General features: G+C 40.3%; 1 protein-coding gene across 2 annotated transcripts in view; it reads left to right on the top strand.

Annotated features, from left to right (window-relative positions):
* The window catches only part of GGACT (gamma-glutamylamine cyclotransferase), a 29,745-nt gene that overhangs the window by 9,961 nt on the left and 4,616 nt on the right, over nt 1-15,168 (top strand). The window contains exon 1 of one of the 2 annotated variants that reach the window (XM_064646096.1): nt 2,254-2,434. The exons of the other annotated variant lie outside the window; for it this stretch is intronic. The gene's annotated coding sequence lies outside the window, so the exon portion shown is untranslated. Of the gene's footprint in view, nt 1-2,253; nt 2,435-15,168 lie in introns of those variants that run through there. 2 annotated transcript variants of the gene reach the window in all.

Here is a 15,168-nt window from a genome sequence, read left to right as displayed (position 1 = left end):
AAAAATAGCAGTGTATCTTATCTACAGTTGCCACATCGGCAGCTTGGAGGAAAACTGTATGACGGTATAGATTTTTAATGGTTCCGTATCAAAGTGATGTATCTCACTAGCATGCTATCAATAGAACAAATAAAATCTATATGCCTATAAACAAAATATTATTTATATTTTTTAAAATCTTTATTAAATAGCAATTATTTCAGAACTGCTCGGGATTAAAAGGTCTCATATCTGTGATCTGAAAATGGTGTTTGAGATCAAAAATAGATAGAACCAGGAGAAGGGTTATTCTGTAGACTCAGATTTGTAGCAACCTTTGTGTACAACACATAAAACAGGATGGATGTCTTGGAAACCTGAAGGGCAGAAGTGTGTTTAGCTTTCTATGTGTGGAGCAGAAGCTTCAGAGAGGGAATGTTAACTGAGCTGTGCAGCTATTCTTGAGGCCGTGGCAGCACAGTCAAGGGTTGTTCTTGCTCTTTGCCTTCTTTCAGTGCTTTTATCAGCCAAAGGTGTTCAGCTGACCTGGCACTGCTCTGCCTTTGAGCCAAACATACCTTGTGTGTGCCAGATCCAACCAAAGCCAGTCTCAGGACTAACAACAGTCTTTGGCTCTGCCAACTCCTTGAAAGTAGAAAAATTAGATTCGTGCCCTCTGTCCCCGGGGCTCTAACCCACACCCCTCAGGAGCATTTGGTCTTGTTTGGCCTTTTGAATCATAGTGCAGCAAGCAATGCAAGATTCATTGGGGCAGAGAAGGCTCAGTGTAGTGCCCCAGGATTGTATCTCTGAGTGAATTTGGGAGGCATGTTGTGGAGCAGGAATGGGTGGAAATTCAACATTTTTTTCTCTTTTTAGGGTTATTGTTATTTGGGAAAGTAAATCTAAAAAAGCCAAATAGTTGTATGATGTACCATCTGTAAAGGGGCGGGGAGTGGGATCTAGAAATCTCTGCTTGAGGTAGAAGAAATCTAATGACTGGACCACAGAACCAGTCTCTCACAGTCTCCGTGAGTCTAGCGTTCCTTTCCATTAATAGCATATGAATCATACTGCCATTTTACTTTTTAAAGGAGAGCTAAGAGATTGTCTCATCCAGTTCCCTGGCAAAAGGCAAATTTGGCAGCAGTAGTGTTATTTCTGGTAAAAATTTGGCTGACGTACCGTTGAGGATAGTCAGCAGTGAAGGATTCCCAGCCTTCCTGGATGGTCTAGGCTCTTCCTAGGCACCCTGCTTACCAGTAAGTGGTTAGTCTTTCAACTGTCCATCTTTGGAATCTAAGCTTATTGGATCTTCTGTCACAGTAGACGGGGAAAAGAGCTTATAGCCTCTCTTTTTCTCTTACAGTATGCTTTCATATTCTTAAAGGCATGACTCTGTTTTCTCTAAAATAAGTGATCACAGTCCAGGTTCTTTATTTTTGTTGTTTTCTTTTATAGGTTTTGGTTTCTTGACTTGTTACTGTTCTCTCTCAGTCCAGTTGATCGTGGTTCTCTACATACAGTGCTCAAAGCTGGACATTCTGCTCAATTTGGGACCAGGTCAGAGCAGTGGATTATGGTCACATCTTACTAGTGATGGGTTCATATATACACACTTGGATACTTTTTCCAACAGTATCACGTTGTTGACTCATGTTGAGTTCATGATCATTATAACTGTCAAATCTCTTTCTGCAGATCTGCTGTTACGCTGATCTTTCTCCAGATTTTGTTTATGCTGTTGATTATTCTCAGCTAATCTTAGAACTTTGCACTGGCAGCAGTTGTGCTTTGCAACTGTCTCATTAGTCTTGTGCACAGCCCTGGGTGTTGTGAATTATACCTCCATCTTTCACATTGTGTGTATTTTCATCATCAGTATTTTCCTGCTACTGGAATGAATGTAACAAATTTTTTTGCATGTATTCAGTTTGAGATGAATTTCTGATAAATATTAAATAGCCTTTCTAAAACAGTTTTGGTGTTGTTTTTTTTTTTACCTGAATACCAACAGTTCTTGTTAAATCCTGTTTTTAGCTTGCTTGTGGGAATATCATGAGCACCAGTGTCAAAAGTTCTACCAAGATCAGTATAAATAACTAGTAGGATCAAGACAGATGATTGTTTTTCAGCATCCACACATCTTACCAGCTATAGAGATAATAAACTGCCTCTTTGTACATTCTAAATATTAGGTTTTATTACTAAAAGGTCTGCATCCCTTCTTTCTTCCATAGGAATTGACAGTGGAAATAGTGGGTATCTCCATCCAAGTGGTGTCCCCTAGGTCTGCGTGGGCATTCTTTTGCTCATCAGCCTCACCCAGGCAGTTTGGGCTGCTTAGCCTCTCTCACTGAGCAGGAGGTGAGCAGGACACATCAGGCCACTCTGCTGAGCAGCTCCAGACAAACCTTTTTGACCTGTGTGTAGTTGTATTTCTGCTTCTGTTCGTGTAAGTACACTGTAATTCGGTGACCACTGAATACTTCTGTCTTTTGGGAGAAAATGGGAAAAAATGGTCCCTTAAGACCTTTTCTCTTGTTTATTATTATTAATTTTAAAAAAGGGATAAAAGACTAGGTAGTCCTAAGATAATTGACACCTTGTTTTACAGAAGACTACTGGTGTGGGGTTTTTTTTGCTTTTTTTGGTCTGGGGGGAGAGGAGGGGAGTTGTTTGGAAATGCTGAAGAAGCCCACCAGACTTAGGCAGTCTCTTTTAAACATTATTTGTGGATGTTAACATCTGTTTAAATCAAGCATATGGGAGAAAAGCTGTTTTTTCTTAATGGTTCAGCATTCCTCTTCTCAGGCTTAAACTTTTTTCCTGCTTTTCATGACTGTTTTTTTCTTTATATGTGTTTATGTTAATTGATAGCAGTATTCAAGGTTGTCTTGCTTGCCTGTCTTCCTTTTGGGTAATTTGAAAGTGTGTCATCAAAAAGCTAGCCTCAACAAACCAGTTGAGAGGTAGTAAGTGCCTTGCTGGCACACAGGGAACTCCTTGAAACATTGTGTACGGATCCTAGATATGCGTTCACCTGAAAATAGTTCCTGTATCAGTGTTAGTCTTTCTGTTCCAGCTTTAAAATCCACAATGGTTGCATAGAACCTGAAAACTCATACCTATGGAACTTCCTGTACCTTACTGGAAAAGTATTGAAAGACAATATGACTTTTGGCAAGCCTTCTGTAGGAAACCCATGGATAATTAGTGGAAGGGAAGTGTCAGTCTGAATGTGTTTTTACAAAATTAATTATAAATACCTAGATTGCATCTTCCTCTGTATTCTGATACAGAATTTTCTGCCAAAATAGAGACTTCCAAACCTTCTGATTTTAAAATATTGCTTTTGTTTGTTATCATAGAGTATTTTGTATCTTCCTTGTATAACAAGCTTAGGACTTTTCAAAAGTTCAGGATTCTTTCACTAATTTATTTAAAAAGCTATATTAAAAAAAAAAAAAAAGTAGCACAACTTAAATCTTATACCAGTTGATCAAACTCCCTGTTATAACTCCATTTGGGTTTTGGAATAAGCATGAAAAGCTGAGAAAGTTTTCATTCTCTTATACCCATTATCTAAAGATTAGAGCAAATGCATGTACTTTCTCATAAAAAAAATACAGGGTCACCAGTTCTGAGTCTTTGCATTTTCCATTAATTTGTCAATTCCTTATCAGCTGTATCTTGCTGATAGAGTAGCAAGAAGGAGAGACTGAGATTAATTAAATCTTCTTTGATATTTAACTGTTTATTTAGATCTTGGGGATCCAAGGAACTCCAAGCAATAATCAATCAAAATCACTCCCGTCTATCTATTCTCAGTAGAACCATAATAATAACCAATTAATACAGGTCTGGACTGGACAGAAAGGTGGTAATTAACCCCTACAAAAATTGATTGCAATTCGCAAATTTCTGGTGTTGCAGTTAAAGCCCTTTTGCAAAACAAGTTTAGGATTCAGCTTGCTCAAAATATTGAAATACAGCAAAATTTTTACTTTGTTCAGGCCTTTTTTGACCTGGACTAAAAGATGAAGGCTTTTAGATACCTTGAACCTCATTTTTAAAATGACCTGCCATGGTCAATTAACTGATAATGTATCAGTTAGCTAGAAAAATAATCTATGTGCATCGCTTCCCATAATTTGCTGTGGTTCTACTTCCTTTGAAGTATTACTGCCCTAAAATCAAAGCACACACACCATTGCAGAGTGTTTTAGAAATATACAGCGTTATTCTGGTGACACCAGGTGTTGAAAGTAAAAAATGTAATGCATTATGTATTCAGAAGCATGCCTTTATTAATTGATAGTTATTGTGGGGTTAATGGTGAGCTAGTGAAGGTTTGTAATTTGACAATAATTTGAGTTATCTATTTTGAAAGAAATGTTCATTTGCTGAAAATCAGAAGTTACTTGATTTTTACCTATCTTTTTAAGCCATATCAAAAAGGCAAAATTAAAATGTTATATCGTTTCTCTTCTTCATATGTTTTAAGTAATATACTGTTTCTTGATTTATATCTGGTTCTCTAATGATATTATTTAAATTTTTTTCAGTTAATTAGCATCACTAAGTAAGTGTTTGCTTAAAGAATGCAGAAGTGAAATTAACTGAGATTTCAAAATGTCCCTAGATACTATCAAATCTGGAAGAAATGATGTTCAGAATAATAACATTATTCCTGTATTTGGGGATTGGGAATTACCCAAGCCTGCTGTACTGCACAGTACTTGGCTGGGGGAGGTGGCACTGGGAGGGCAGTGATTGATTTGTTTAAGAGCTGAAAGGTAACTTTCTGTGAGAAACTTGGGCTAAGCAGTTGTTTAATAATGTTTTGTGAATTTTCAACATTGTGTGAATAATGTTTAATATTTTCAGGTAGCATCATTTTAAGTCCAAAAATACAGTATTTGTTTAATCTGTAAAATCATCCCTTCTTATTTCAGCTTTTCATTGTCAAATGCATTTGATATGAGGGTGTACCAGTGTTCACCCTCTTGAAACCCCTTGAAACTCCCAGGCCATATTTGCTATGAGCCAAGACACTTCAGTGGAAGCAGTCTGTTATTAAAAGCATGGTGCTGACTTCTCCATGGTATTTACTGGAGACTGTTCTCTTTAGTTGTGGCATAAAAATAAATTTTAAGTGGTGCTTGTAAATTTACTTTAGTAGGAGGAATGTTGCTGACAAGAAGAGCTGTTGGTTTTGTATTATATATCAGATTGTGCCAAGAGGTGTGTTTTGAAAATGTCTGTGGATCCCAATGCAAGAAGAAACTTTTCACTTAGAAAGACAGAGAAGTCTTAGGACTTGTTGTTCCTGTCATACTTATCCTGGTCACTGACACTGAAACTGGAAAAAGTAATGAGTGAATTGGAGGATACTCCACCTACTACTGGATATTTGGGACCTACTTGGAAGGGCGGGATCCCAATAAAATGAAGCCCATTGCAGCAGGTATGAATTGTTTCCTCATTTCCACAACAACCTCTGAAGCAGCATGAATATAGTGATCCCTTGTCACTTGTGCCTCGTGTCCCCCAGTATAGACAGTGCTGTGGCAGTTACCCTTTCCGTGCTGAGATCTGTGCATTGGCTTTGGTCTGCTTTGTTGACAACTAACGTAGCCGGTTTAGCTGTGCTCCTTTCTCTTAATTTTGCCCCCATGCTTGGGGAGTGCAAGGCTGCTGTTGTGGGCAGATACTAAGGCTAGTCAGAGGATATGCTAATTTATACTTGAGGCTTAATCACCTTTGCTTGGGAGCTGTTACAGTCCTAGGTTGGCTACATCTTAAGATGTAGCTTGAGGCATTCAGGACATTTTATACTGTAACATTGCCTAATTCATGCCTGTTTTCTCAACACAAAGTCTAGATCGAAGGATAGGTGTAGTTGGATGCTCTTCTAGACACTTAAATGCTTTAAGATATGTGAGTTTCCTCTGACGTGCACCCACAGTAATTTGAAAGACTTAAGTCTCTAGAATGCTATTTTTATTAAAAAAAAAAAAGTTCCTTTTCAACTACTCTATAAGCTATCATGAAGCAGAGATGTATTGCAGATGGAAACCACCTGGTTTGTAGAAGTAAAATCCTTCAAAATACTATTCGAGTGTGTCCAGAGCAGGGTGACCAAGGTGATGAAAGGCCTCGAGGGCAAGACTTACAAGAAGTGACTGAGGCCACTTGGCTTGTTCAGCTTGGAGAAGAGAAGGCTGAGGGGAGACCTCATAGCAGTCTGCAGCTTCCTCAAGAGAGGCCGTGGAGACAGAGGTGCTGGTCTCCTCTCTGGTGACCAGCAATAGGAAACGAAGAAATGGAATGAAGCTGCATCAGTGCAAGTTTAGATTGGACATGAGGAAAAGGTTTTTCACTGAGAGGGTGGTCAGTCACTGGAACAGGGTCCTTAGGGAAATGGTCATGGCACTAGGCCTGACAGAGTTCAAGGAGCATCTGGACAATGCTCTATGGGTTCATTTTATGTAGTCTTGTGAGGAGTGGGGAATTGGACTCCAAGATACTTAGGCATCCCTTCCAGCTTGAGAAATTCCGATTCCTTTATTGCCTTCAAATGATGAGTCCCCAGAAGTTCTTGTCTCTGGTCCCCAAGCATATGTTTTTGCACTTTGTACCATTAAAAGCCATCTTACTTTAATTACACAGTTCATAGGCTATCTAATATGTCTGCAGCATGAACCAGTGGCTCCTCTGGATGCATCACGCACAGATGTGGTAGGCACACAACTGCTAGCTGTAGCAAGACCACTAATAAATAAAACGACATTGATTCCTGAGGAATATGACTGGTAACTTCTGTGTGTGCTTATTACACTGTATTTTAATATAGTCCCTTGAAATCCTCCCTTAACTAACTCCTTGTTTGTAGACAGTTCTTCTCTATGACTTGGTCTGGAGATATTTTCACTGCATATTAAATAATGGACTCCAAACCCATTGTGTTATCCTTGTCCAAGCAGGTTGTTTAATGACACTGGCCTGGCTTTTTTGCATTCAGAACCATATTGCATGTTATTCCCCTTCTCATTTACTTCCAGTACTTAATTCTGTTCTTCTTCCTTTATTAAGTTAGTTACAGAAATTCTTTCTGAAAGGTCACTGAAAAGAGGCTGCAGAGCATGTATAAAACTGTTTTCATTTATGTAATTTTTTTTTAAGTGTGGCTCAAATAAATGTCTGTATAATTCAGATGATTATTATCTAATGTCTTCCTCTTACAGCCTGAGCCCTGGTTTAAGATGTCTTTCATTAAAACTTCCTTCCAGGCATCCTGGACACTGCTAAGGAGAACTTGAATTAGAGTAAATTCTGCGTGCCATCGTAAAACCAAAATAGCTTTATTTGCAATTGCAAGAATATATCTATGTAGAGATAGGGAATTATTTCCACCAGTAATTCTTGTGAGACTCTTGTGGCTCCAGGAGAAGATTTAAGGGCTTGTGTCGCTGGTTTTCCTCGTTCTTCAGTAAATACAGACCTGTCTTAAATTTTACATTAGACTATAGAACCTCTTGCTGCATCAGAGACCAAAGCACTTTTTACCTGAAAGTAACATTTAATTCCATATATAAATTGGAGATTTCTTGTCTTCTTATCTTTTACTCTACCAAGCAGAAGCATATTTGAGATTTTGGTCAGTACGTTTTCTGGATTTGAAACCAATTAATCCGGTGCCTTGCTGAGTGCAATTTCAGGCTTTTTTGGATATTCCCCCAGAACATGTATTTGTTTCTTTTGTGTAGAAGATAGGAGGCCAGTAAATGTATTTACTTTGGGATAAGGATGCTTTCTCTGTTGATAAAGGAGGGGAGGTATGTTTCAGATTTCATTGCAGGATTTGCAAGTCTTTCTTGAAGAGCAAAAATCAAGACCAGGACAGTTAAAATAACTCATTAGTTCTCTATGTGACTTTTTATTTGTTCTGTAGTAAACTTGGTACTAATTTCTAAGCAGAAGTGATATGCCTCGGTGGGACTGAAGTAATTATATACATCTGTTCATGGTCCTTTGTAGTTTTGAATTGGTGTTCTGTTTTGGTTTGTATTTTCTAACCTTTTATTATATTAGAAAATGGTGGAAGGGATTTGTTGCTGAGATATGGATTGGGTTTTTATTTTTTACTTGCATTACTTTTAAAAAAACTTTTTATTAAGTAAAACATAGTTTATCCATGTAAGACTTGGATATACATTTAATTAGTAAGGCAAATAAAACAACTGTAGTGAATTAGAAGAGAATCACAAAATCATTTAGTTTGCAAAAGACCTTTAAGATCATGGAGTCCAGTCGTTAACCCAGCACTGTCAAGTCCAACACTAAACCATGTCCCTAAGCACCACATCTACACATCTTTTAAATACCTCCAGGGATGGTGACTCCACCAGCTCCCTGGGCAGCCCATTGAGCTGATTTATTTTGTTACCAGTGTGTCACATGTTAAATATTATACTTTTCCAAAAATTTGATTCATGGACTGATAGGATGATATAAACCTTCTTCCTTTAAAAAAAAAAGATTTCCACTTTTCCTTTTGTGCACCTTCAGTAACTTTGGTCCTCTAAATGTCAGGAAGGGCCTCTCCTTCTTCCATTGCTGCCTAGTGGCATGCATACAAATAAAAAGCATTAATGTTAGTGTATCTTCTGGGAGTATAAATATACTTTATTGTCTACTACCCCTTCTGAATCTCACAAAATTTGTATAACCCTGCTTCAGGGCCAACGTGCTTGGCCATTACCCCACACTATCTGTACCTACCCTTTCTGGTGGAATATTTAAAATAGTGTTTGCATTTAGATCTGGTAGTTCCTCCAGTACAGCTGGTTTTAACTTTCCTCTCTTCTTTTCCATGGGCCACTAACACTTTACAAGCAAAGCATGGCTCTGTGTAGAAACTCCTTGTGTGTGTATATATGGATGCAGTAAATGCATATGAATTACCTTTTTTTGGCCCTTAAAGGAGCCTGTAGTTTCCTAGGGAATCATGGGTTGAAAAAACCAGTCTTTGGGGTTTCATGATGTTTCGTTTCCGCCGTGTTGGTCAAAGGTTTGTGTTTTAGTAGCTAGTCCATGCTGGGGTAGGTAGTAGTTTCTAGAGGAGAAATGCTGCAGTGTAATGTGTTGCTGTTCCCAGATTTGTACCTGGATTTTTCTGTTTGGCTCATTTAGTGGAGCAGATTTTGTTCCCTGAACGTCTGCAATTTCATTTGGTTTTTAGTGAGGTTTGAGAAGCATCATGTTGCAGTGTCCTCTCCCCATGGTGCTCCAAGACTCTGGCACCTTGACTCATGCCAGGGAGACATCCTGCTACCACCTGTGGAGCCACTGGCTGTAGTGGCCTCTGCTATTTGTCTGGGATGTCCAGCTGCCGGCCCTCCCAGTCAGCCACATGGTGAGGCCCAAGAGGCACCACCGGGCACTCGCAGGGCTGCTGAGTCTGACCTGCAGCCCTGTGCCTTGGCACCTCCAAGGAGCCAGAGCAAAGGCATAAGATGGCTTCCAGAGCCGCAGGGCCCTGCGTGTAGGAGGCTGCTTTTGCTCAGCAATGGGGGGGTTTATTTGACATCTCCCTTCCAGGCTCAGTCGCACTCCCAAGGGACAGTGCTGTGCCATGACCTGGGCACCTATCCCCTCAAAGAGAATCATTGTGCAGCTGTTCCCTCATTTCCCTTGTGGAAAGGCACCTCACGATCCTACACAAGACCTCATCTTTTTTTGTCTTCCCGTTCTCTCTCTCACCATCCTTTCAGTGTAAAAAAATGCATTCCCATGCTTAGGTACTCAAAAGTGTTTGCCGTGTTTCACAGACTGGGATGCTCTTCTCGGTCCAAAACAGTGAACTGACTGCTCTGGGTATTGGCATGTAAATTAATGTGCTGACCTTGCAGGGAAACCATCCAAGCTGCAGGCTGTGTCCTCAGTTTCAGGATGTTGGTGGTTTGAAACTCTGGGCTATGTTCTGCATCTCAATGATGGAAACCACTTCAAATTCATGGTGGTGTAGCAGGGCTGCCCTATCAAAAGTTGTTTTTCTACTTTTTCCTGTAACAGCAACTGGCATTTACAGTTAATGCTCCATTCTTATAGGTTGTTTGTTGGTTTTTTCCTTTGTGTAGATACAACAGTTTAAGTACCTATGCTAAAGGTGCAAAGACGAGATATTTCTACATATATCATTGAAATTAATTGTCGTGTACTTAAAACTGCATGATAAGGACCCACCTGCTTGAGTGGGATTTTGAGAAGCCACTAGTCTGCTGCCTTTCCCTAAGGCAGGGTGAACTGTAGCATCCATGATAGTTTGAACAAATTTTCAAGAGTTCCAGTTTTTAAGGCTTCAACACTGTTTACTGATTTTCACTTCACACCCCAGTTGCCACTCAAGATTGAGATGCTTGAGGTATTTCTGTGTTCTTCTGAAACATCAGTCTGCTGCTCAAAAGCACTGAAAAAGGGTGAGCAAAGCAAGAGACATGGTTTATATCCATGTATAAATCCATGGTTTATCCATTCTCAAATATTTCAATTCTGATTTCCCTATGTCAAAAAACCATAGAAGAACCAGTAAAGAGCACTTTTTGTTTGGTTAAATACATGTGGTCTTGTCAGCCTAGGAGAGAGCAAACACTGAAAAAGTATCTGGTGGCACTGAGGAGGTACACGGAGACCCTGAGCTGGAGGAAGGTGAAGCAAGCAGGCATCAGGGAAAGACCCCAAAGTGATTTGTGCCTCATGCACCCACATGGAGTCACAGCAGGGGTTTGCCTACTGTGCTGCTGCCATTGCTGACACAAAAACAGTCACGTGAGCTCACAGAAGGAAAAGGCCTTTACACCACAACACTTGTCACTTCTGGCTTGGGAAGGGCCTGGAACCAAGTCTGGAAATGCATTGGTGTTGCCTTGCCCTATTCTTGCACTCTGATGGTGAAGTATCTGTTGTGGACCACCCTCTTATAGAGGGCAGTGGGTGATCAGACCTTTTTGGGGTCGCTTGTTAAGATTGTTCTTATGCCCTGTCCTTACAATTAGAAAGCTATCCATATTAATTATTCCACGCAAAAATTTTGGCTTACTGTGTGTTCGTGTACATGGAGAATCAATTGCTTCTTCTATAAAAGCTTTCCCTATGTTGATAGGTGATTGTGCCTTGTCTCATCAGCTCCTATTTAAGCTCCTACTGGTTCAGTCTTTGACCCAATAAAACAGTCCTGGACCCAGTGCTGTGCCCTGAGCTCTTTCTAACTACTTCTGTAGTCCACAGGTTTCTGAATTGAGGTCGCAAGGCTTTGCTGATGCTCATACAACAATACTTAATATAAGGACAAAACATTACTAGTATTAGTAATACTTATATAATATTCTCTTGAGGTGTCAACTTTTTTTCCCTCCTCAACTCAATTTGTCCACATCCACTGACTTTCCATTTTTTCATCCTCCTTTTCTTGTCCTCCTTGATGTGCCGGCAATCCCCTCATGTCTCTGCACTCTCTAGAAATTTAGTCTGTTAATCAGTCTAACGTTGTGTCCATTTTGTTTCTGTGTCGCATCTCCAGCATCTTTTTGCATGTGGTGGTTTTATCGGATTGTCCCTTTGAGACCTTCTCACAGTCACTTTGGGAATGAAACTCTTTCTGTTAGTAGTAAAAATTAATCTGATGAAGTTTTTTCTATGCAGTACAGTTGAAAGTGACTTGAAGTGTTTTCAAACAGACAAAAGGCAAATGTTTGCTGTGATGCCAGATGGGTGCAAGGCACGTGAGCAGTGCTGTGATTGACGCTTGTCCAGAGGGCAGGCATCCTCACTCTGCCTCCTAGCAGATACTCAAAGATACTCCAGCTTAAGCGCAGGCATATTTGTTGGTTTGGGGATGTGAACTATCCAAGGAAGAAATTAAAAGAATCTGCAATGTAGGTTAAGTGGCGCTTCAGGTAGTGCCCAGTAGCATCCAGCATGGCACTGGTTACTCCGATACTCCTGTTTGTTTTCACAAACCAGCACCTCACAGTTTTTGAGCGGATGACCGCTGTGAGGAGACCGTAACCTCTTGATTTCAAAGGAACCATCGTTTCACTGGTGCCTCTGTGGTTAATGTAAGAAAGGTGTCTTGCCATAAACTTTTTCCGAGGTATTCAGCAATGTTGGGAAGGGGTCGGCCTGGGCAGGAAGCCCTTGTCTGTGCTATAAAGAAAATAGCAAGCAACAAAATGAAAGCATCAAAGGACTAACAGGATGCAGTCCCAGGAGTCCTCTCTGGCATGTTAGTCCTTCTTGAAAGTTAGCATTGAGTGAAGAGTGACCTTAAAACTCGCTTCATTCAAACAGACTGGGCTCAAGTTTAAAGTTCAAGGCATTTTGTTTTTTCACCTGTTTCCTACAGTTTTTAAGAAACTTCTGAAGAATTAATGTGTAACTATATCTGGTCACAGAGCCAATGTGGAGAATTTTTCTCAAGGGAAAATAATGTTACTGTATGGAGTGAGAGAAATGGATACTTTCTGAGTGGAGTTTTATTTTCTTGAAACTTTTTAGCCCTAACTCACTGCTACCATGATTGCAAACAGCCCTGGAGCTGGCATAAAACACACGCTATTTCTTACTTTATTTTTGAAAGAAGCTGGTAGGATCCTATAGTTGTCTGAATCATGGTGAAAAGGTGATTTTTTTGCTGAAGCTGCTCCTGCTACTTAGGAAGCAAGGTCTTGCTTTGGGCACAACCTGTGAGCAAAGAGCCTGGTTGCAGTGGGTACATGTTGACTGAGCCAGTGACTGGCCACATTGCCACCCACCCCTCTCTCACCATGCTGGAACTGTTGGGCCTGAGAGGGAAAACTAAAGCCCTGACCCAAAACTCCATTGGTAGGAGAGGATAGATGTGGATACAGAGCTGCAGCCCTACCAGTGCTAATGCCAAGTGGCAACCTGGGCTGCTGGCTGACACCGGTTATGAGCCTCTTCTGGTTTTACCCAGCAACATCTACCTCTATGATCCTGAAGTAGTTACTTTATTTTCTGATCTTTGCATCTTATCTTATGAAGCAACTAGTAACTGATCCCGTAAGTAATTTGGCAGGTTGTCTTTCATAGCTAAAAGAAATAGTTTGCCAAGATGACATACAAATTTTACTCGTGTTTCCCCATGCCATTAAATTTTAATGATTCTTGCATGAATATTTCATGAAAGTACCTTCTGAATGGGTTTGTTTAGTCCTGGCAGCTAATACTTAGTACAAAGTTTTGGGAGGGGGGGTTGTTTGGTTTTTGGTAGGTTTTCTTTTCCTCTCAGGTGGTTTAGTGCAGGTAAGAAGTGTCAAACTGGATTAAGTGAGAAAAGGCAACTTCTTGTTGGTGATTCAGCAAGGGGATGCTGTCTATAACTCTTTTCAGCTGCTTAGTGGAAGCCTGTGAAATGACCCTCAAATACAATTCTGCTCTGTGCTCTCTGGCCACAAGGTGGCTAAAAATGTTGTGAAAGCCCATGATATGCAAGTGCTTTAAATGATGCTAATACATCTGCAGCCTTTCTGCAGCGCAACACACGGCACACGGGAGACAAGATTTATTGTGCATAAAATTGTATATGTCTTATTTATATGGAGTGGTGTTTAGAAAATGTTATTACCGATAACTCCTCAGCTGGAAGGCTGGGCTTAGCTTTGTTATTGGGTTTTGTTTTTTTTATAGGAGAAGTCATTGTTCCCAACCCACGCAGTGTGAGCAACAGGGCCACTGTGGACCACAGTGGTGCCATGGGGAGCTCAGTGGCCACCTGCCCATGAAGCCACAGCTCCATGAGTACATCAGCCTCAAGGCTCTACACAAACTGTGGCTGAAAATTTAACTTCCCACTCCATCTCCATTTGTACTGCCTGCTAAATCCATCTACTCAAACGCTAAATCGGAAACACTTGTCCAAACTTGGGTTAGCAAGTTCTTTTGTTGCTGTTGAATTCTGTGGACCCTGCACGAGGATGATGGGTGTGCTCCTTCAAAGGGGTGATGTTTCCGAGCAGCCAACTGCTGCGCCATCAGAAACGGGTACTTAGTTTTTACTGGTTTTAGGAGTGGTAACACTCTTCCCTGCAAACTTTTTGGAAGCTTATCTCCAGCTGTACAGTAGGGACAGGGCTTTTGTTTAATGGAAATGAAGCATATCTTTTTCTTACAGATGCACCACTCACTATAGAGCTTTTTATGTGCATTTTAGGTTTCCCTTTTTATTTTTTAACTTATTAACTCTGACAAGTAACCTCTTGGTTGTGAACAATTTAATTCACGATTCATTTTTCTGATTCAAAGTGAACACGAGTGCCCTAATCCCCTAATGGGAATTAATTGCATGTTTCAGTGCTTAACTCTGATCCTTTCTCAATCCCCACTGGGACAAGTTTCTTCCTGAAGGATCTGTGTTTGTTATTCAAAACACAGTCTAAAAGGTAATGATTTTTCTTATAAAAGAGACTTGGGCTGACTGAATATTAATGCTCTTCTTATTGTGAGGGAATGAGCTGCATCCAAAAAAAACTCATTTATGTCATGAAGGATAAATTACTCTGGAGTATATCTGATAAAATACGGGGGGGGGGGGGGAAATCAGTATGTTCTTTTTCCCGTGTGGAAGCAGTTTGTCAGTAAATAAAGGCACAGTTTTTGCTTGGAAAACTGTATTTTGATAGAGAGAAAAACTGTTTACTTCACCAAGGGGGAAATTGCTTTGCTACTGAGGATTTTAAATGACACTGCTCTTGGCCAGCAATGCACCCTTTTGGATAACTGACCTAACAGTTTACTAAAATAAGAATAAATAGCAGAGAACAGATTGCATTTCTACTTCCAGTCTGTTTTTAAAGATTTTTCAAACTTGAAATACACTGTTTAATGCCCTCTTCCCAAGAGGAGCTGCACATGCTCCTTGGGTGTTGGATGTCTGGCCCAACTAGACAACTGTGGATGAGGCAGGCTCTGCCCAGTCAGCGACCAAGGGTAAAATGTGGAAAAACATCACAGTGCAAGAACTGCTTCTGCCTTACAGAAATAATAGGAGATAAACAGGGCACAGTGTGAAAAGTAACACAGGAATGATGGAGGTACCTTTCCCCCCCCACACCATTCAGTAAAGTCAGTCTTTTATCCCATTTAAACCAATTTTGAGTGTTTCAC

This window comes from Pseudopipra pipra, chromosome 2, assembly GCF_036250125.1.
Source record: "Pseudopipra pipra isolate bDixPip1 chromosome 2, bDixPip1.hap1, whole genome shotgun sequence".
NCBI classification, from domain to species: Eukaryota; Metazoa; Chordata; class Aves; order Passeriformes; family Pipridae; genus Pseudopipra; species Pseudopipra pipra.
This window is presented reverse-complemented; position numbering and strand designations above follow the sequence as displayed.